This window comes from Plecotus auritus (genome assembly GCF_963455305.1).
Source record: "Plecotus auritus genome assembly, chromosome: 4".
NCBI lineage: Eukaryota > Metazoa > Chordata > Mammalia > Chiroptera > Vespertilionidae > Plecotus > Plecotus auritus.
In genome coordinates, this window is record NC_137775.1 from 111105588 (window position 1) to 111127527 (window position 21940).

A 21940-nucleotide genomic window follows, 5' to 3' on the forward strand; every position below is an offset into this window, starting at 1 on the left:
ACAAGTACATGCAAAAAATGAAGCTAGACCACCAACTTACACCATACACACAAATAAACTCAAAATGACCAAAAGACCAAAATGTGAATTGTGAAACCATAAAAATGAAAATATACAGGCAAAAATCTCAGATATCACACATAGCAGAATTTTCACAGATACATGGTCTAGGCCACAGGGGTCCTCAAACTACAGCCCATGGGCCACATGCGGCCCGCCGAGGATATTTATCCAGCCTGCCGGTGCTGCTGCCTGTCCTGCTTAGCAGCTGACTCGTCCCGAGCCCACAGTGCGCATATGAATTTGTTCATAGTTTTTTTTTTTTAAACTATAGTCTGGCCCTCCAATGGTCTGAGGGATAGTGAACTGGCCCCCTGTTTAAAAAGTTTGAGGACCCCTGGTCTAGGGTAAGAGGAACAAAGGAAAAATATCCAAATGGGACTAGAGTAAATTTAAAAGCTTCTGTACATCAAAAGAAACCCGTATCAAAATGAAAAGTAAACCAATATTATGAGAGAACAATATTTCTGATAAGGGGTTAATTTCCAAAACATATAAAGTATACATACAACTCAACAAAAGGAAGACAAAGAACCCCATTAAAAAATGGACAGAGGACCTGACTAGATACTTCTCCAAAGAGGACATACAAATGACCAAGAGACATATGTAAAAATGCTCAGCAGTAACTCATTATCAGAGACATGCAAATTAAAATGGCAATGAGTTGTCACCTCACACCTGCCAGAATGGCTAACATCAAAAGGTCTCAGTACTAAACCAGATCCCCACCCAAGCGTTCCAGAACTGGGAAGACAAGTCCAGGTAACTTCAGGCTATAAAAACCAGCGAGAATTGTGGCTGAGTGACATGGGGCTGCTGGAGACCCAGGTGTTGCTCTTAGAGGGCCAGTGCACAAACTTACTCACACTCCATCCCTCAGGCTTCAGACTTTGTTAAAATCTCTGAAACAAGCAGCAGCTGCTACCAGCATGCCCCAAACCTTCAATAAAAGACCTAAGGATCAGCACTAGCACCAGCCTGCCTTACTTCACAGCTGGGACTCGACTGGGCACTTCACAAGTCCAATACAGTTAGCAGCCATCTACAGACTTCTTTGCAGTTCCTGTTGGATGGCCCCAGAGCCAATGCACCTGGTGGACAGCTTTACACCATACCAGGTTACAACTCCACACATTCACAAGCAACACACTCAAGTGGCAAACTCAGTAAGTAACAAAGCCTCACTGAAGCAAGTTCCATTCCATAGGGGTGTCTTCTGCACAGCTTCTTTTCCATTGTAGACATAGATGGTCCTCACAGCCAATTGGCCTGGAGTTCAATTCACCCAGGGACACCAACAGCAACCAAGGTTCAACTACAAGACTGTGCACACATAGGAGTACATCTAGAGTGCTCAGCTCAGGTGACTGGGGAGGTTTAGCAACTGGGCCCTACAGGACATCTGCTACACAAGGCCACTCTACCAATTCCAAGAGACATAGCAGCTCTACACAATACATAGAAATAAATCCAAAATGTGGAGTCAAAGAAACATGTCACAAAGAGATGGAAGCAAGCCAACTATTGAATACAGAGGTCAAAACCATGGTTATAAGGTTACTCAAGGATCTTAATGAGAGCTTCAAGGGACTCAAAGAAAGCATCAAAGAGCATTAGTGACACTTTCAAGGCTCTTAGTGAGAATGTCAATGAATACATATCTATTAATATTGAATCTATGAATCAAAATAAACCAACATGAAATCTAATAAACAAAATAAACTGATAAATAAAATAGGATCAGAGGCATGGAAACATGGAACAGACTAAGGAATCTCAGAGGGAAGGGAGGAGGTGGGGTGGAAAGAGATTGACCAAAGATCTTACATGCATATATGCATTAACTATGGACACAGACAATAGAGTGGTGAAGACCAGGGGTGGGGTGGGAACCAGGTGGATGGAGACCAATGGGGGGAAAAGTGGAACATCTGTAATACCCTCAACAATAAAGATTTTTAAATAAAGAAAAGAAGGAAAAGCTACCACATTAATGGTTGGGGGGAGGGGGAGTAGAGAGTATCTCATAAAATTAAACATGCAAACCAGCTATCCCTCTTCTAGAAATTTTCTTAACTGAAATAAAAACATAGACTTGTATGTGAATGCCACCTCATTATAATATTCATAATAGCTCACACCAGAAGCACCCAAATGTTCTTCAATTGGTGAATGAATAAACAAATCTTGGTATATCCATACTGTTGTGGGTTAAATTGTGCCCCCTCAAAAGACATGTTAGAGTTTTTACATCTGAAACCTCAGAATGTGTTCTTATTTGAAAACAGTCCTTTAGAGATATACCGTAATTTGTTCAGAAGGGGCCATACTGGATCTGGGTAGTCCCTTAATCTACTATGATTGGTGTCCTTACAAGAAGAGAATGCCACATGACAATGAAGGCAGAGACCTGAGTGATGAATATAAAGTGGGTGAGCACCAAGGATTACTGGCAATACCAGAACCTTAAAAATAGGAAAGAACAGATTCTCTCCCAGAGCCCACAGTGATGGCATGGCCCAGAAGACACCTTGACTTCAGACTTCTAGCCTCCAGACTGTGAGAGAATAAGTTTCTGTTGTTTTAAGTCACCCAGTTTGTGGAAGTTTGTTACACAGGCCTAGGATACCAATACACATACTATGAAATTCTAGTCAGCAATGGAAGAGAACAAAAAGACATGCATGCCACAGCATGGATGAATCTTAACAGAAATGCTAAGTGAAACTCATCGAGTACAAACAATTGCGTCTTCTACATTACAATAATATGAAATTCTAGGAAAGACAAAACTATAGTGACAGAAATAATTTTTCTCAGAAATAAAACAAATATTCCTGACACTTGTATGGAAACACAAAAGACCTCGAGTTACCAAAGCAATTTTGAGAAAGAACAAAGCTGGAGGCATCATGCCACCTGATTTTAAACTTAATTACAAAACTATAATATTTAAAACAGTGTGGCAATGGCATACAAACACTCACCTACATCATGGAAACAAAATAGCCCAGAAATAAACCTACTCATATATGGGCAATTAATTTACAACAAAGGAGCCAAGAATATACAATAGAAAAACAACAGTCTCTTCAATAACAGATGTTGAAAGAACTGGACAGTCACATGCAAAAGAATAGAAGTTGACCACTGTTTTACACCAGACACAAAATTTAAGTCAAAATGGATTTAAGGCCTGACAATCACAGACCTGGTCATGAAACTCCTAGACAAAAACATAGGTAGTAAACTCCTTGACTCAGATCTTGGTGATGTTTTTTTGAATCTGACACCAAAAGCAAAAGCAAAAATAAACAAGTGGGACTACAACAGATGAAAAAGCTTCTGCACAGCAAAAGAAGCCATCAACAAAATGTAAAGGCACCATGCTGAATGGAAGAAAATATTTACAATATCCACACTATGTTAAGAACTCATGCAATTCAAATGCAAAAAGAAACAAACAATTTGATCTGAAAAATAGGGAGAAAATCTGAATAAACATTTTTCCAGTGAAAACATACAGATGTCTAGCAGGTACACCCTCGATTACTGGCCCTAGCTGGATAGTGTGCGGGAGGCATCCAATCGATGTGTCTCTTTCAAACGATGTTTCTCTATCTGTGTCTCTCCCCTACCTTCCATTTTCTCTAAAAATCAATGGAGGAATATACTCAGGTGAGGATTAAAAAAAAACAAAAAACAACAACAACAAAAATAAGCTCATAGATCCAGATAATGTTCTGGTGGTTGCCAGAGGCAAGAGTGGGAGAAATGGTTGAAAGGGATCAAAAGGTAAAAATTAAAATAAAATATAATATAAAATGAATACACATATCAAAATACAGTATATACACATATATAAGCTAATGGGAAATACCAAGATTTGTGGGAAATATGTTCACAAAATTGATTATTGAATCTACTAAAGAAAGTAATGAATTTTATTTTATACTTGAGGCCCGGTGCACGAAATTTGTGCACTGGGGAAGGGGCAGGGGGTGGTGTCCCTCAGCCCAGCCTGCACCCTCTCCATTCTGGGACATCCCTCTCACAGTCTGGGACTGGTGACTCCCAACCGCTTGCCTGCCTGATCACACCCTAACCACTCCTCTGCTAGCCTGATCGACACCCAACTGGCCCAACTGCCCCCAACTGCCCTCCCCTGCTGTCCTGATTGCCCCCAACTGCCCTCCCCTACCAGCCCAGTCGCCCCCAACTGCCCTCCCCTGCAGGCCTGGTCCCCCCCAACTGCCCTGCCCTGCCCTGCAGGCCTGGTCCCCCCCAACTGCCATTCCCAGCAGGTCCAGTCCCCCCCTACCTGCCCTCCCCTGCAGGTCTGGTCCCCCTCAACTGCCCTCTTCTGAAGGCCCGGTCCTCCCCAACTACCCTCCCCTGCAGGCCCTGTCACCCCCCAACTGCCTTCCCCTGCCGGCCTGGTCCCCCCACAACTGCTCTGCTTCCCCTGCCGGACTGGTTGCCCCCAACTGCCCTCCCTTGCTGGCCTGATCGCCTACCACTGCCCTCCCCTGCCGTCCATCTTGTACCCACATGGTGGAAGCCATCTTGTGTCCCACACAACCTGTTTGGTCATCCGTTCAGTTATTTAAGTCACTTAGCCTTTTATATACATAGGTAAAATAAAATTTAATAAAGCTGAGAAATTGCAGCCATTTAGGTACAATTGGATGTACCTAGGATATTCAGTTGTGGTAGATTGATTGTAAAATGGGCCAAAAATTGTCACACTACCTCCTGTTGGTGCCCTTTTACAATATGAATTTGTCAATTCCTGTTTATTTCTGCACCTATTTTTTTAATGTATTGATTTTTTTTTAGAGTGAAAGAGAAACCACTTTGCTATTCCACTTATTTATGCATTCATCAGTAGCTTTCATATGTGCCCTGACCTGAACCAGTAACCTTGGGTAGAAAGATGTCACTCTAACCAAATGAGCTACTTAACCAGGGGTATTTCTGCACTTCTTAAAGCTCAAAACATCAAAGGCTTTGCAGTTTTGTTCTCGATGATTTCCGGTGTTGTAAACATTTCCTGTTTTCTTCAATTTTATACCCTTTTCCAACCCATGTCTTACCTTCTCATGCATATAAAAATATCTATACCACTTTACTTACTGGAAATTAAATGATAAAGATACCATAGGACTATTTTCACACACATCACACCACTACAGTCCCCAGGAAGTCTGTGGCCTACCATTGATGTTAGCCCATTTCTCAGAATCTCCTCCTATACTTGGGAGTGTGAGCATCATTGCCAAGAGGTTTCAACCTGTTTCTGCAAGGCAGACAGGGATGAAGGATGACCTGGGGCATACTGTCCACAGTCAACACGATCTCTTGGTAGCTGAGGTGATGAGAGTTCCTGCCACCAGCACAATGTTGTGAGAATAAACAAGTCATCTTTTCTGTCAAAGAACAGTTTAGACAGCCACCATGTTGGCCACATGGCTTGAAGCTCCCCTGGGGGCCGCCATCTTGAAACAGCAAAGGCCAACCCCTCCCTTTGAATTAGCCAATCGTGAAAGACTGTGCACCTAAGCTCCAATCAAGAGCAAAGGACAGATCACATGCGTCAGGGGTTATAAAGCTGAGCAGCTCACCTGCTCAGTGTGCGTGGACTTCCAGACCATGTGTGCGCACCCTCCTACATAGAAGTAAAGATGTTTGCCTTGCTGCCTGGCTCCCAAGTATGTTTTGTGTTCTACCAGGACCCCTGACTTGGGAGGCTCACCTTATTTCTAATGATGTCATTAAAGAAATTTCTAAAAAATGTATTTGAGACAAGTGGAAAGTAATCCCAGGTAGTAAATCAGAGATTTAAAAAGAAAAGATTAAATCTAAGTTAACATAAACAGTACAAAATAATAGAAACAACTTCTAAAATATAAAAAGGAAAAAATTAGGGTAAAATACACAATAATATATAATTGGGGTGGAGGGTGGGAATAGAATTAAAATGTTCAAAGTAATTTGTTATGTAAGAAGAAGATAAAAATGTAGATAACCTTTAGGCTTTGATAAGTTAAGGATGTGTTACAATCACTGGTTGGCTACTAAAAAATTGTGAAAAATTTATGTAATTTCCACTTGTTTATATCTCCCTCAACCACCAATACCACTCTCATTGGAGACTGCTGGCTCTTTCTTACCCTTTCATCAACAAGCTACACAGCAGTCCCAACCTGCTTAGACACATGGGCCAACTCCAGTCTATCCTTCCACTAAAAGACACATGGAGGGCCCCCATTCCAACTCATGTGCCTCGATTAACTTTATAACTTCCAAATTACAGAAATTATAAGAGGAACACTCACAGGCAGAGCAGTTCAGTTGCTCCAGTCATACTTAAACAATATACCCAAACATTCATCCAACAAAGCCCCCTCTTAGTGTTGCAGAAGACCAAAGAAATACCAAGCACACTTCCTAGAGAAAGGGAAGGACCCCTTTATTAACACTAGTGGAGTCCGGGAATAATTTCCAAATCAGAGTGAAGAAACACACAGAGGGCTTCACTTTTTATAACCTCCTGGGGTCTTTGTCTTGCAGATATGGTTCCACCCCCTTTTGTGGGCTTACAGGAAGCCCCCCAGGTGTTGTGGGTCCCCAGGCCATATCCAATGATCTGTCCTGGGGCCAGTGGTAATGACCCTTCCCCCTGCCCCCCCCAGGCCAGTGCATTGTTCACAGTTTTTATGGCCTGACATGCCTTGCAAGACCAGTTTCCTCCTCATTAGGACCAGTAACAACCAGCACTGTCCTAGCATATCAGGCACCTCTTTACATCAACAGAACACACTCCCTGCAGGAAAGGTTTAGGGCATCTTGATCAATGCCTATGCAACTTCACTCTCAACCTTCAGCCTTCCTCCAGCTGGCCTAGCTATTTTGTCACCCAAACAGCCCCTTTTCTAAAACCCGTTCAATTCTCAGCCTGGCCCACCACCTCAGAGACCTTCCCAATGACCGATACTTCCCAGTTCTGTTTAGAGCAACCCCTTTCCTGCACTAGCTATTTCCCATGGCAACTTTCAATTATATTTGAACTGCCACCAACTCCCCTCCCACGACCTCACACATTCTATATTTTGGATAGAGACTAAGAGGAAATATATATATTTTTAGAACATCACCACTGAAACTACACAGGTCAATCCCAAAAGGCCCTTTTCAACCCCTTATGGAGACAACCTTAGCTGGAACTCTTTCTGTTTGGGAAAATGAAAACAACAAGCTCACTCACTTTTTCACCATTGCAAACAGAATATTAGGAGGAGACAAAATGGCGGCTGAATAGACGGACATGTCCCGAGTCTTGTCCTGAAACAAATAGAATGAGCAGCTGAAATGAATAACATCCAACTGGAATTGGCAAAGGAGACTCAACTAGTGAGACAATTTGCAGCTGGGAAGAGCAGAGGACCCTGGAGAAAGGTAAAATCGAGGATCTGTGCAGGAGAGTCTGCCGGACCTCTGAGCCCAGAGGGTCAGGAGGAAACTGCACAGCACCGAGCCACTTCCCTGGGGACAGGCACAGCGTCGACTGTGGAAAGAAGGTCCACAGGACTGCTGGAGGCAGGACATTCTAGATCTGGGTCCACAGTCACAAAAGGCCAAGCCCAGAAGGGGCAGCCTGAAGGGCTGACCAGACTGCCCAGTGTTGGCAGGAGAGGAGCTTGCAGAGGTGCAGTCCTTCCCCTCTCTGTGGTCTATGCCTTTCTTCACTGAACCTAGTTCATAGGACCTTTCAGATACAGACACTTACCCGTGGCTGAGGTATGGGAGAAGGTGCGGACTTGTGGAGTCTGGGGAGAGTCTGGGGAGAGATGGGGATCCAGGAGAAGTGGCAGCGAGTCTGGTGCTGAGTCATACCTGAGCCCAGGATCTGGGCAGCCATTTTGTCCTGAAGAGATAGTCCCTCCCTCCAGTCTCCAGGCAACCAATACAGCCACACCCAGATCCCACCTTGAATGGTACAATGGATTAAAAAAATCTGAATATTCCCAGAGAGTCCACAGTGTCTGGCCTAAAGAGAGGCCTTCAGGGGAGCATTATCTCAATTCATTGAGGTTTTGCTTCCCGGCATATATCGACAGTTTGGTTAAAATAAACTCATAAAAATTCTTTACAGGTTTCAATGTTTTTTGTTTTGTTTTTTTATGTTAACATTACTTGGTGTAGTCATGGCAGGATTCCAAAGAAACTCACCTACGACCATCCCTTGGACTTGGACTCAGTGCTAGGATCCAGCAAAGGGCCCAGTAAGCCCACCGGTTCTCCGCCCATTGGGTGAACATGGGTGAGTTATCTCTTGGATCCAGGACCTTCTCTTGCTTTGGTAGAGGGTCTGACTTTATCTGAGCTGTGTTTTAAAGTCCTGGAGGTGGAACCAGGGTTGACAGAACCCAGGCTAAGGGTTGACAGAACCCAGGCTAAGGCGGGACTGGAGGAAAAAAAATGGGTGGCTGGTTTTGATTTTGGCTTTTCAATTGGAATTGCTGAGAGTCTGAGCAAAAATAACCTTCGCTGTATAAATGAGCTGAACTCATTCAGCTCTGAAGATAAAGGGGCAACATTTTTTTAAGAATAGTCCAATTCTGGGGTGTTCTTAGGTGACTAAGAATCTTTGTGTAGGTGTCAGAAATGCAGGAGCCCCATCGGGAAGTCCCAATGCAACTATAATTAACTAAATGGCTCATCTAGGGGGCCACCATAAGGCTTGGTCTGCCTGGGCCCCGAACCTTTCCTGTGGTTTTAGACAACCGGGAGAGAAACTGAAGCCACATTTGACCCACTACATAACATTCCTAGAAAGTTTGCTCAGACTACAGATTAAAAAAAAAATTAACGTGGGAAATTGTGCCTCCAAGGCCAGAAACTCCCAAAATCCCAGCCCTCATTTAATACTCCTGATAAGGAAGCCTTAACTTGAAAGTACTTTACAGAAACGGGAAGATTTAACTAGAAAATATTAACTGAGAAATGGCCAAAAATGCAGTTTGTTTGGGGTACCTATGTTAATATTTTGCATGCAGAAATTAGAAAATGCCAGCTCTGAAATTAAACTGAATGAGTATATGGGAAGCATATCTTGATTTGGAATTTAGAAGCTTCTAAGGAAAAGCATAGAAAAAAAATTTCTTCCAATAAGATGAAAATTAATAAAAATGTTATAGACTGTCTCAGACTATTCTGAAATTAATAAATGTCTACACCCCATTTTCCCCGTAGGAAGCATGCCTCTGATTTATCTTCATAGAAGATTCCCCCAGACAAAGGGAGGTAGAGACAACTAGAAAAGACCCTGATGAATGATAGCCCCCATCCATCCTGGGTAAAAATTACTGTTTAACTTTAATTTTGCTATTCTGGCTTCTGTAATCGCTTGTTTGAACAATAAGAATACTCCCCATTCCTGAGGGGCCATAAAATACACCCTGGACAGAGTCATCAGCCCAGGTGCCGCTGAGTCTCAGAAAACACTATTCTCCTGTGCCTGAGGACATAATTATTCCCCTGTGACTCAGTGGCTCCAGTTCCAGTTCCAGGAACCAAGACTATAGATAATTGTTCAAGATTACTAACCTTGCTCAATTCTGCTTCTGTACACACTGCTTTTGCATAACAATTCCACATACCAATGTTAAAGATGTAATCGCTACCTTTGTGATTTTTGCCTATGTAAGCCTATGCTATGGGCATTCGGGACTGCCAGATTTGGGACTGCTTTATTGATTAAATGACTCATTGATTTGGTTTTGCATCCTGTGTATTACTCGCAGGGTACATTACAACAACCCCAGCCCATTTTTTAAATAGTCCATTGGGAATATACTGAAATTCTAGATAGGACAGTTCCTGAACCAGGGACAAAAGACACTGCTTTGTAATTTTGAATGCTGGACATTCTCTGGTGTAAACTTTTAGTGTGTTCTGCGTGCCTGTATAAGAATGTTGATGTTTTTGTGTCTCTTTGTTGTTGTTTAATTTATTTTAAGAAGAGGCAAGTGAAAGGGCAGAGACTCCATTTTTGTGCTAGGCCCTTCCTCCTGTCCCCAGAATAACCTCCCTTCCGAGAAAAACTACAAGAAAGTAGCTAGGCCCAAATTGGGCTATACCGTAGCATGCTCCTTCACCCATCAGGTGCCAGGGCCAGCCTGACAGGTTGAACCGGGCTGAGGTAGGGAGGTGGGAATTGAGAAAAAAAAGAAAGACAAGAGAGCGGGATCGGGAGGACTACAGGTCATCGAGAGACTGCAGCAAGTTTATTAACTGCATAATGCCTTTTGTGCACAAAACACTGGCTAGGAGGTCTGTCAAGAGGAATGTATTCTTTGTTCTTCTTAATATCTAAGGGAGATACAGAGCAGAAGGACAAATTCTCAGTACAGCAAATCTCAGTAAATAGTTACAGACTTCTTGGTAAGCTATGAAAGGTTGCTCTCATTCTACTGATAACCGCCATCCAAACAAGCCTGGGAAAACTGTGTGGGTAGGGGACAGCCTTGCTAGTCCCTTCAGGTGACCTGGAACTGACCAATAGGGGTCAGCCAACTCAGGGGACCCTCCCCCTGCCCCAGACCCCTATAAAACCTTTGTCCTGTTGAAGCTCTCTCTCTCTCTCTCTCCACCTCGCTGCTGCGCCGGTGTGTGTGTGGGACTGAGCTCGAGCTAGCGAAATCTGGGCATAACAGCAAGTCCCGCTTTGAGGAAGCCTAGTTATGTGTGGTGGGGTTGAAAGCATGAGAGAGATTGCAAAAACGTCCCAGCAGCTGCCAAGAATTCTTAATCTTGGGGGCTCTTCTTGCTCTCCCTGTCAGGGTTCAGCCACCAGAAACAGCTAGTGAGATTTCTGTTTGTCTGCAATATAATTTTGGCTGTCTATCTTTTAGGGATTTGGTTTGCTTTTCCCTTGTTGTGAGAATAAACAAATCATCTTTTCTGACAAAGAACAGTTTAGACAGCAGCCATTCTGGACTGCATGACTTGGCAGCCACCATGTTGGCCACAGGGCTTGCCACTCCCCTGGGGGCCGCCATCTTGAAACAGCAAAGGCCAACCCCTCCCTTTGAATTAGCCAATCAGGAAAGACTGTACGCCTGAGCTCCAATCAAGAGCAAAGGACAGGTGACGTGCGTTGTTAAGGCGCTCTGATTCAGAAAGGAACTTGAAAAGAATCAGAGCCAAGTTCAAACAGGAAACTTTCAGGGGGTAGCATGTGTCCAGTCAGGGACACCAGTCAAGCCAAGAGTCCTGATTCCCTGTAGGGGTGTCTGCCAGTTATACTCTGGGTATTTGCATCTCACATATTGGGAGTTTATGAATTATTTTCAATGCTCAATACACTGCTTTCAATAAGCCATGTGCCTCATTTTAAAATCTTACATATTATTTATTCTTTAAATGCTTAAATTATAATTGAATCTAAAGGTATACAAATTTTATATTATTTTCTATGTTATTTTACAGGAATTATTACTTACCAAGATATTGTTGTCTTGGAAAGTTATATTTTATAGAAAAGCAAAGTTTTTTTTTTAATCAAATCTATAACCATGCCACTTTTATTTATTTTTTATTTTTAAAAAAAATTTTGTTGATTTTTTACAGAGAGGAAGGAAGAGGGATAGAGAGTTAGAAACATCGATCAGCTGCCTCTTGCACACCTCCTACTGGGGATGTGCCCACAATCAAGTTACATGCCCTTGACCAGAATCGAACCTGGGACCCTTCAGTCCGCAGGCCGATGCTCTATCCACTGAGCCAAACCAGCTTTGGCAACCATGACACTTTTAAATTTTGTCATTCTTGCACAGATTTATTCTGATGCATTTGTAGGTATATTATGTGTTTAGAAAAATCCATGAAAAAGACTCTGACTTACTATAAATTGCAGGCTTCTAAGCAGGTCATATTTTTGAACTGGATGAAGATTTATAGAACTTCAAGGAATAACTGAATTCAAAAACTACTGGAAAATAATCAGGATAAACAAAAATAACAATGAGACCAAATGAATTGAGGATAATTATTCTTAGGACTATTTAAAATATTGTTGACTTTTAAATCTTTTGTTTCCCAAATATAAGGAAAAGTAAAGAGCAGACATTCTGCATTGTAGGAACTAACAAATTGGTAGTAGATTCATTTCACAGTGCACTCCTGGGAGACAAAGATTTCAAAGATCATGGCTTACAACCAGGAGATTTGATGTATTGGAAAAGACACCAAATAAAAGACTCTCTCCAACCTCATTGGAGGAGACCTTACCAGGTATTACTAACTAACCCATGTGCAGCTAAACTTAAAGGAGTTAGCTCATGGATTCACATTTCTCATTTAAAAAAGCCACTTGACTGTGAATGGATGTCTACTCCCATGCCTGACACCATCTCCGTCTGCAGCAGAGATCAAAGTCTTTTCAAGGATGAGAAGTCGCTGACCACGGAGGCAGACAGCTATCCCAAGACAACGTCAACAAGGCCTGTATGCTCACAAACTGATATTGCTTAAGCCTTGTTTTTATATCATTTGATTGTTATTGATTGAATGTACATAAAATGATTTTCATATTATTATTATCCTCCTATGGTTTCCTAGTGGAAACAATATCTGCCTCCCTAGACCTCCTCCCTTATTAGATATGAAAAATTTAACTTGAATACCTGCTAATCTTTCCCACCTACTACACAATGATGTTCTGATTATCAGGTATGATAGTGAAATTAATGCTTTGTTGGCCACATATTGGTCTTCTACTATCAATATAAGCTTTGGTACATTTTTTTTCTGGCTATATCTACTATAAAGGACCCACCTTAGGCAAATACCTCCAAGAATACCTCCCTGATAATTCCACTGGTAGAATTGTATATGGCTCTAATCTGAATGAATATTGTATAGCTATAGAGATGGATGATGAATAGCTAAGAAAAACACCTGGATATGATGGTCAAAGGCTTGCAGCAGCCTGTCCTATCTGTCATAGTATATCTTGTCCTCAGAATCACCAGCCATGTTCTTGTGGCTGGATGTCTGTGAAACAAGAAAGAAATTGGTGGATCCCCACTCCAGAAATTATTTGGATCACTTGGTGGGTAGATATGTCTGTAACTACCCCACCATCCTTGCGTCCTGGATGCTTGTGGGAAGCCCTATGGAATACTTGAACTCTAGCTCATTTGGGGATCACCTCACCCATTTAACTATGGCATGAGAAACTCAACATTTTGGGGTCCACTCAGTATACCCTAACTGCTCCCAAGCCATAACTACTCAATGGCAACAACATTCCTGGTGGATCCCACAACATTGGCCCCCTAAAAGAAGCAAAAGGGGAATACTTGGAGGAGTAGGGGATGACCTCGGTATCCTGGGATAAGCTGAACTTGCAGCTAATGAAGAACGAAATTCATTAGAAAAAGATTTTTTATTCCAAATAGGTCATACAGAGGGAATACTGTTTCATGAAGAAGGAAAAGGGTGGGAAGAGCATGGAAAGACAATAAAGCCTTAGTTTCATGGATAGAACAGACTCAATAGACTATAAAAACTCATGCACAAACCCAACAATGGGAACGTGCCTGTACTCTAACTCAACAGGGCCTATTGTCTATGCTAATGCAAATGAAATCTGAAGTGGCTATGAAATAGATGGGCCATATTTAAAAACTAGAGGCCAATGTATGAAATTCGTGCATGGGTGGGGTCCCTAGGCCTGGCCAGCAATCAGGGAAAATCAGTGGGGCAACCAACAGGGTGATCGGTGGGGGGGCCCCCTCTGGCACCTGCCTTGGCAGGCCTGGCGCCCCCTGCTTGCCGGTCCCATCCCCCACTGCTGTCACCGCTGGTCGCCTCCCTCAGCAGGGCAATCGGGGGGAGGGGGGAGCCCACTGGCACCTGTCTTGGCTGGCCTGGGGCCTGTGGGCTGGGGGCAGCTCCTGTGTTGAGTGTTTGCCCCTTGGTGGTCAGTGCCTGTCATAGCAACTGGTTGTCCCGAAGTGTGGTCAATATGCATATTAGGCTTTTATTATATAGGATAAAAAAACAATGGGAACCCATCCCACTGTCTGATTGTGAAAGTCAAAAAGGTGAATGATTATGCCCCCAATCCATATGGAATACTGAATTCACCCAGCCCTGGCCTATGGTATCTACCCCAATGAATAACAATATATAGTATATGGGGAAGGGGCATTTTTGCTGGGAAGTAAAAAACTTCTGTAATTCTAAGCGATTTTTACTGTAATATCACCAATTTTACATTAAATAATACTGGAGTATGGTGTAATGCTGAAATTATAGGCAGAATGACTTTGCCTGCATTTACATAAGACAAGGGAACTGGAAGTCAGCAGGAAAGGTCTATATTTACAAAATAAAGAGAAGGAAGCTCTTCATTCAGTAGGAGAAGAAGAAAGCCCAAAGGGTATAAAAAAAAAAAATAAGGAAGGAGGTGGGGAGAACCTCACGTGTCCCATGTGAGGTTCAACCTTTGAGCCCAGAGTTATTATAGTAACCAACTTGAAGGGGGATAGTAACCAATCAGAGGGGATATCAAGGCACCAGGATCTGCAGCCTATATAAGCCATAGGGGTAGGGAACCCAGTGGGACCCTTTCCCCCTCCCTACTTGGGAGTCCATTCTGTGGGACTCTTCCCCCTCCCCACATGGGAATCAGTTTAGGGACTCTTCCCCCTCCCTACGTGGGAGTCTGTACTTGTTCTTCAATAAATCTTCACCTTTGCTATACCACTTTCTGCCCGTGGATTCATTCTTTGATTCTGGCGGACAAAGAATCCGGTTTCCAGCCCCAAAATTTGGTATCAGAGTCAGTGCTAAAAAACAAACAGGATGAGGACATAAAGAATGTACTTTCATTGTCTGAAATGATGGACTCATACAAAGCAAACAAAAGGACCAATTAAATTAGACTTTAAAAATACTTTCAGTCCAATTGTTCCAAGTGCCCAGGAATGCATCTGGGCATTGTGCATATTCAGGGGACCATATGAGGGTAGCACCCTAGTTGAAATTGCTCTCTTCCTCTCCCAAACTGATTACTCTAGGAATTTGTTTAATTACAGATTCCTCTTCTCCATCTTTTTATTTTCTTCAGTTCCTCTACCTGATGGTTTCCACTTGGGACTCCCATAGGAAGTGTGGTGTCTCACAGCGAGCATTTGGGGTGAATCTGGGGTTCCAGCCCTGCTCCTGGAAGATTCTATCATGATTCCTCCTCTCTCTACTCTTTTCTCAGGGCATCCATCTCCTACTCCTGCCGGAAACCAGTCATTGTCTCACTAATTAGAAAGGTGTGGACAAGGAACCTTGGAAGGCTGGTCAACCTTGAAGCTCTGAAAGGTCAGAGCCAACCACTCCCTATCTAATTGACACAATGGTAGCTGAAGCAACTTCCCCACCAAATAATCATGTAAATCCTTACTGATAAGATAATCTGCCTGTTACTGGAATTGCCTGCCTAAGGGCATTGGGTGTATCCCAAACCTGAAAAAAAGGGATGGCAAGGCCAAAGCAAAGGGTAGTCCTCCCACTAGAGGTGGGCTTCCTCCTGGGCCCAGTCTTTTTTCATTTGTGTGCGGCCTTCTCCAGAACCCGAACCCTGAACCGGAGCCCTGAACCACGCGGGACATGAAAGGGGTTCCCACATACTCCCCCATCTGCCAACCCTTTCCAAGTACTTTTCTTTAGAGCTATTGTTACAGAAGACCAAAGAAATACCAAGCACATTTCCTAGAGAAAAGGAGGGAGCCCGTTTATTAACACTAGAGGACTCCGGGAATAATTTCCAAATCAGAGTGAAGAAACACGCAGAGGGCTTCACTTTTTATAACCTTCTGGGGTCTTTGTCTTGCCGATATTGTTCCGCCCCCTTTTGTGGGCTTACAGGAAGGCCCCCAGGTGTCAGGCCACATCTGATGGTCCGTCCTAGCACCAGCATAACAACCCTACCCCCCAGGGCAGTGCATTGTTCACAGTTCCATGCCCTCTGCATTTAGATAACAAGTTCTGCAAGTCCAGTTTCCTCCTCACTATAAGAGAAGTGAGTCATAAGACACACTGCCCGGAGAATATTGTATGTTTTATAGAATTCCCAAATCTATGAAGATATGTTCTTAACTCGGGGAGGGGGGTGTTTCAAATTGGTGGCAAAGATATTTTAAATCTTTGAACATGTCAGATGAGAATTTTAATCCATAATTGGCCCAAACCCCTTATGATTGAGTATCTGCTGAAGAGCAGTGGCAGATCCTAACCTGGATCAGTCAAAGAAGGGGCAATAGGAATGTCTCTACCCTTCCCTGTGATGCAGAGAATACAGTGGGACAATTGTTTCCAACAGAGGATTCAGCTCAGCTGAATAATCCAGGTGAGAATTCACCTTGTATCTGACCTTTCTTATAGAAACTTTTCAATAGGACTTAAGCCTATTTGATGCTGGGTATGCCTGGGACATCGTGTTAATTTATTATCTTGTACTTTGATCACTTGCTGTCTCAGTGGACTAACATAGTATGTTGCCACCATAGTGGGTGCCAGGGGGCTCCTCCTTGCTCAGCATTTTGGACTACATTCCTGGTGTACAGGAGACACTCACTAAATATGTGTCACCCTACCCTGTGGAGATTTGGGACACTTGGTTCAAGGGACAGTTCCACAACATAGAGAGTCCCAAATATCTCTCACTCTTTTGGGGAACTTCCTGAGCTCACTTCCTCTTGCTTTATGTTCTCAATCATGTGTCATTCATTGCCCTCTCTGTTTCACCCCATTTCACTTGAACTTCACTTCTCTAGCTGGTTTCCACAATGACAATGTGTATGAAGCATTCTTTACTGGCCATTTTGGAAGTCACAGGGAGGGTCCCACAGGTAGCTCTGAGCATTACTGCACCAAGCTGACTGTTGTGCTTTAGAAGAGGAAGAGCTTATCCCCCCACACCCAGGAAGGAGAAACCCTGGGTGACACTTCATCAATTAACTCCTTCTCCAAAAGGAAAGGGGCTGGTCTTTTTCGGGATGTGAGACCATTCCCTACTATTATTTTTATTTTTTCAAAAAAAGGAAACAACCTGCCCTCTCTCAATTTTGGCCTATCGTGCGCACTTCATACTAATATGTTTTTCTTTGGAAACACAGGAAACAGACTGTCCTCTCTCCCTTGGGTCAGTGGAGACCAGACCTGACCTGCATTTTGTTTTCTGTTTCATTCTCTAGGCAGACCAGGAAGAATATTATTATTCCTAATATTATTTCTTTTTTCTGAAGCGGAGGAAACAGACCGTCTTCCCTCCCTTTTAGCCAGTGGAGACCAGACCTGACCTGCATTTTGGTTTCAGTTTCATTCTCTAGGCAGACCAGGAAGTTCTCTTTAGGGTGTGTGTGGGGGGCGGGGGGAAGTGTAGGGGGCTGCACAGGGAGGGAATCTGCTGAGTCTGACTCTTTTGGCCTCTTATCTTTGGTTGTCAGGTGGCCCCACATGGCTCCCTTCCATCCAGACAGAAGAATAAAGACCCCTAACTTTGGCCTCTGGTCCCTGCTGTGGTCTCCACTCCCCTTTACTAGGCCATCCTGGACTTTAGTGTGTTTACTTTCCCTCCAGATTCCTAGAGGAGAGAAGGGTCTTTGGAGTCATGGGAGCAGCTGGTAACGCTGGGAAATGCCTGGAACATTAGGAAGTGACTTTCCCCTTTTCCTTTTTACATACAGGATATTGGCTCCAATGCAGCTGCTCTCAAGGTGTGGTCCCTGAACAGCAGCAATGCCCAGGAACTAGTTAGAAACACAGAGGCTTGGTCTCACCCTACACCTCCTGAATGATAAACTGATTTTAACAAGCCTTCCAGGGGACTCTGATGCATGCTCATGCCTCATAAAATACAAAACTGAAGAATCAGCTTCTAATATTAAATACTTATGCATAGAATTTTGTCCAAAGATGACAGCCTTATAGACTTGGGTATGTTCTTTAGAATAGATTGTCTAAATTCTGTCACTTCTCCAGTTTGCAGGACAAGGCCACTGCTCTATTTGCTAGGAACTAACATATTATACAGTGGAAATCTAGATCCTAACAGTGGGGAACACCCTTCCTCTTAGAGTGGAAAGGAAGCAGAAGATAGAGCAATAAGGTGTGTGTCCAAAATGTTGTCTCTCCAGGTTCAGGAAACAAGAAATATTTTAGATAATGAACTTCTGGTCACTTCCTGAGCTGTGATCTGGGGAATTTCCTCAAGGGAAATGTTTTTTTTCACTATGGGTGTCACCTTATGTGGTTCTTTTTTGAAGGATGGGTGCACCTTGAGTTTCTATCTGGTTTTGGTTACTCTCTATTGCTTTCCAGTATTTGATGCTTGACAGTTCTCCCAAAGTTTATCTGTGGGCCATTTAATCTGTTATTTTTGAAACAAGTTCTAAGGTTTTATTCTCTTGTTCTTTCCATGGCTTTTGTGTAGAATGAATAGGAGTTGAGAATTATATGAAAGTTCAGTCTGGAGTTTGTCAAGGGAATTGACCACAGGGGTGAGAGTGAAGTAGCTCTCGATCAAGAAATGGACCAGATTCTCCAGGTTGCTTATAGCACATGTTGCCAGTCATCTGCTTACTAGCCATTTCCCTCCTCTTCCTTCCTAACAAAACTACAAGCTTGGTTATAAAGATGATGTGCCCGTGTGAAATACAGTGCTCCGTGCAGCTGAGTTAACCATAGGACCACGAGACATAAGCACAAGTACCCCTTGAGATTTCTGGGTTGGCTTTGCTTTTGTAATACTAAGTGCCATTCTATCTCCATTATTGTTTTTACCTTCTTCCTATCTGTAATTCTCACATAAGGCTGAAGGTGAAGCAGCCATTTTGCCACTTACAAAGAGCAGGTAGGAAGAGAAAATCAAGTTCTTTGGATAATTACATCAGCCTTGGACTTACCACTGTAAACTCCTTGTTGCATAGAATTCGAACCCTTTGTTAAGTCACTTCAGCAAAGGCTCTCTTACCGGCATCCTGACTCTCAAGATGACACTCTGGGACTGAAGGAGAATCACCCTCAGACCAGCCACAGAGCATTTCAGACCAGCAGGAGCCGAGTTGTGGTGAAGTCAGCCAATGAGCATCCCAGAGGGCACTCCCTGCCTGAGAAATCCAACCTGGGTCACACCCACTTATGACCTTCCTTCTTGTGGGTCAGGAGGACTTCAGAGACCTCACAGGTAAAAAACATCACCCAACAAGCAGCAACGCAGAGGTTGAGGTCTGAGAACCCCATCTTTCTCCACAAACTACAATGTCACAAGGCATTCAACCCGACTGAGCAGGAAGAAATACAATGGTTGGGGGAATGACTCTGGATCACCTGAGTAGGGAGACTGCACACTATGTAAAGGAACTCCTTAAAAGATCACATTGGACAGGTTTAAACATGATTAAACATTTAGTTATATTTTTCTCTACAAGTAATGGATGGGAGCTAGGAAAGTTTTTAAAAATTAAACATTTATGTTTACTCTTTATAGTATAAATGGAGCCCATGTTTAATTTTGCAAAAGAGGCTGTTTCCAGTGAATTTACAATTGTTCCACAAAAAGTAATTTACTTAAAGTCTTAGGCGATTCATTCCCACAAGGCTGTTTGAATTATCTTTCCTATAAAAGCAACTATTGCCTCTAGAGGAATTAAAAATAGAATTAATATTCCCACATCTCATTATTTTCTCTCACAAATTCTATTATCAGAGATATAATACTTAAGAATATATATACACCAGCCCAGTTGGTGTGGCTCAGGGGGTTGAGCATCCTATGCACCAAGAAGTCACCTGTTCAATTCCTTCTCAGGGCACATGCCTGAGTTTCAGGCTCAACCCCCAGTAGGGAGTGTTCAAGAGGCAGTAGATCAGCCTTAACCGGTTTGGCTCAGTGGATAGAGCGTCGGCCTGTGGACTAAAGGGTCCCAGGTTCGATTCTGGTCAAGGGCATGTACCTTGGTTGTGGGCACATCCCTAGTAGGGAGTGTGTAGGAGGCAGCTGATCGATGTTTCTCTCCCATGGATGTTTCTAACTCTTTATCCCTCTCCCTTCCTCCCTGTAAAAAAATCAATAAAAAAATATTTAAAAAAAGAGGCAGTAGATCAATGTTTCTATCTCTTTCTCCCTCTCCCTTCCTCTCTTATTAAATTAAAAAAAAATAATTGAAAAATAAGTTTAGAGGAGAGAAAAGGTGGCGGCTGGCAGGACAGAGGTGAGGGAGAGGAAGTGAGTGAGTGAGGGTATGAAAGGAGAGTGTGTGGATGTATGTGGTGTGTGTGTGTGTGAGTGAGTAAGGGACAGGTAAATCTCACAGGAACAGCAGGGGCTTGCAGACCAGACTCTCTTGCACAAGGAAAGACTACTACCGCTGTGGGCACTCCCTGGACTGCGGGACTCTGGCACAGCCCACGCCATCTTGAAGGGGAGAACGGCCTATTCTAGGAACTCATCAGCACCACCATCCAGACAGGACTTTGACACTGCCTGCGACCCAGCAGCCACTCCAGCCAAAATCCTGTTACCCCAGCTGCAGACCTGAGGACCCTGGGACCTCTACCTCCAAAGGTGCACTGCTCACTCCGGTAGCAGTATGTGCATCTTCCCCCTCCCCAGCAGCAGAACTCCAAACACCACTTTCACGCATTTCCAGCCACGTGCAGGCATCCAGGGCACACCACTCTGTAGGCAGTGCCTGGCAGCCACAGGGACCCCCTGCTGGGTGTGATTCTGTACAGATAAGAGCGCGCTGCCTCCCAGTAGAAATTCTGAATTTTCTCTGCCTGAATAACTGCCCGCAGACACCCCAGCTGTGTAACTTCAGTGCCAGGGCCCCTCAAAGTGCTTCAGAGCTCTGTGCCAGCAAACTCACCACCACAGAGGCGCACATCTCCAAAGGGCAGGCACACTGAGCCCATATATCCACAGGGTCCTCTGGGGATCTGCTTTGAGCCCCTGCTGGGTGTGATTCTGCACAGACAAGGGTGCGCTGCCCCGCAGTAGAAATTCTGAACTCCCTCCTCCTGAATAACTGCCCACATACACCCCAGCTGCTTAACTTCAGTGCCAGGACCCCTCAAAGTGCGTGAGAGCTCTGCACCAAAAGCACCGCCAGTCCTCGTGTGCATTTCTAGCGCACATTTCCAACAGGCAGGCTCCCGGAGCCCATCTATCCACAGGGCACTTGTCGGAACTGCTATTGTGGTGCGGTGTTTCTTCCTTTTCCGTGTCCCGCACGGAAAAGGAGAAAGACAGGTTCCTGAGGGGAGGAGCTGGGGATTAAGAAATTAGAGAAAGAAAGAGACAAGAGACAGAAATAGATTCAAGCTGGGTGCCGGGTGGCTTCCTGTCCTCTGATAGAGAGACAGTCACACTCACCTCAGACAACACAGCATATTTATTGGTTTCCACAAGGGATTTTATGATAAAAAGGAGTTTCGGGTGTGCCCAAATCCTATTCATCAGGATCTGAGTAAGCTCCTTATTTTGGGTGGGTCAAGGTCCTTTCTGTTCCTCATTCCAAGTACATGGAATCAGTACCGATAACAGGATTCTGCCAGTGCCCTTGGGCTCAGCTGATAAGAATTAAAAAAGTATCCATGTGCCTTCCCAGATGGCTCTCTACATCTATGAGTCCTTGCTAGGTGTGATCTTGGACAAACAGGGACACACTCCCCCAGGCAGTAGAAATTCTGAATTCACTCATCCTGGATACCTGCACACAGACACCTCAATTATGCAGCTTCAGTGCCAGGGCCTTTCAGAGTACTTCAGCACCCCTTGCTGGCAAACGCACCATGGTTGCCCCTGTGA